The sequence below is a fragment of the Trachypithecus francoisi genome, unplaced genomic scaffold, assembly GCF_009764315.1.
Source record: "Trachypithecus francoisi isolate TF-2019V2 unplaced genomic scaffold, Tfra_2.0 Lachesis_group20, whole genome shotgun sequence".
In the NCBI taxonomy this organism is placed as follows: domain Eukaryota; kingdom Metazoa; phylum Chordata; class Mammalia; order Primates; family Cercopithecidae; genus Trachypithecus; species Trachypithecus francoisi.
In genome coordinates this window covers 19779695-19781865 of record NW_022681466.1, presented here as the reverse complement: position 1 = coordinate 19781865, position 2171 = coordinate 19779695, and positions in this window count along the sequence as shown.

Here is a 2171-nt window from a genome sequence, read left to right as displayed (position 1 = left end):
TGGGACTACAGGTGCGCTACCATGCCTGGCTAATTTTTGCATTTTTTGTAGAGACGGGGTTTCACCATGTTGGCCAGGCTGGTCTCAAACTGGAACCTCAGTTTTGAGAAACGATTGGCAGTGCGAGAGTCTTCCCGGTTCCCTTCTCATGAACTCCAGCAGCAGCTGGACTCTGCTGCATGTCCAGCCACCTGGGACAAAGGGGCGAGGAAATTCAACTGGAAAAGAGCAAGAAGCTGGAAAGGTTTCTCTGCGAAGGGGTGATTGAGTAGAGAAGACATAATGAGGAGAGATGGTGAGAAAGGAGAGCGAGGAAGTGGGAGAAGAGAGGGAGGGAGGATGGGTGGTATGCGTGTGTATGGAGATCAAGAAAGGGATGCGGAGGGATGAAAAGACTGGGGGGAGAGAGACACTGGAGCGGGGGCTGCGGCAGGGGTTAAGACCGAGGGCTATAAGGCCTGGAGCCTCCTGGAGCGAACTCTCCTCTGGTGTTCCTGGGTGGATAGGAGGGTGGCTCCTCCCCTCCTGGCTCCTGGCTCAGTGGTTGTCCTGCCTCCCCTCTGCCGTCCAGCCTTCCCAGCCTGTCCAGCCGTCCAGCCCCTGCCGGGCTGGCTGCTTTGCCCTCAGCAAAAGTCTTCAGTTCTCTGCTAAATCTTCTTACGGGAAACATGAGCTGTGGCAAATGCAGCAGAAATGATCGCCTTCCACGAACTCTGTTCCATGCTGGGCTAAGCAGGGCCAGAGCAGGAGACTGAGAGGAGTCTCCATCTGGAACTGCACTGGGGCGGTGGAAAGGGAGGCAGGGTCTACCCGGCGGTGGTTCAAGGCCCCTGCCACTGGGTCACATAGTTCAGCCCAGACAGAAGGAGGGGCTCTCCCGTTCCCAAAGCTCTTTAGGAGAACAGAAGTGCCACAGCCTCTCTTGCATCGCTTGCTGAGGCCTTCTCAGGGCATGCCAGCCTTGGCTTCCTGGTTGCAGTGAAGCCTGGAGCAGGTCTGGGAGGGGGGCATTCCTCTGGGACTGGTTTAGGGGAGGACTGTCACTGGAAGGAGCTGGGGGTAGAACTCCCCAGGCCCAGGGTGGGATCAAGAGGCCATAGTCCAGTTCTTTTTCTTTTCTTTTGAGACAGAGTCTCACTCTCACTCAGGCTGGAGTACAGTGGCACAACCACAGCTCACTGCAGCCTTGAACCCCCAGGCTCAAGTGATCCTCCCGCCTCAGCCTCCCAAGTAGCTGGGGCTACAGGTATGTGCCACCACACCTTGCTAACTTGTTGTATTTTTTTGTAGAGATAGGGTCTCCCAGGCCGGGTGCGGTGGCTTAAGCCTGTAATCCCAGCACTTTGGGAGGCCGAGGCGGGCGAATCACGAGGTCAGGAGATCGAGACCATTCTGGCTAACATGGTGAAACCCCATCTCTACTAAAAATACAAAAAACTAGCTGGGCGAGGTGGCGGGCGCCTGTAGTCCCAGCTACTCGGGAGGCTGAGGCAGGAGAATGGCGTAAACCCAGGAGGCGGAGCTTGCAGTGAGCCGAGATTGCGCCACTGCACTCCAGCCTGGGTGACAGAGCAAGACTCCGTCTCAAAAAAAAAAAAAAAAAAAGAGATAGGGTCTCCCTGTGTTGCCCAGCCTGGTCTCAAACTCCTGGGCTAAATCCATCCTCCAGCTTCGGCCTCCCAAAGTGCTGGGATTACAGGCGTGAGACACCACACCCAACCACAGTCCAGTTCTTCAGGGCGGAGCTGGCAGCTCTGGGGCCATCTGGTTCGGGGACTCTTCTGGACTCTTCTTGAGGAGTTCCTGTTTTGCCCGCCTCTCCTTGCCTCTCAGTGGGGGCTGAGTGAGACCTTGGAATCCATCAGGGGCACCATACACACTCACTTTGGGCCCCGGGAAATCACAGTCCTCCTGTTTCCCCGGCAGAGCAGCAGGAAAGGGGTGATGAAGAAAGAAGAACAAGCGTGTTGGGCGTGTGGGGGACACAGAGTGGTTTAAGCAATGGTTTACGAAGTGGAAGCCTGCTGAGCCTGTAGTGCCGTGGCCAGGAGCGTGGGAGGAAGTGTGGCACACCTGGTCTCCCCTAAGACATAGCCACGCCCTCCCAAGTCAGGCCCTCTTCTCTGTTCAGGTCTCCATCTCCGAGGGCACAGCCCTGACTGCCTCAGAAC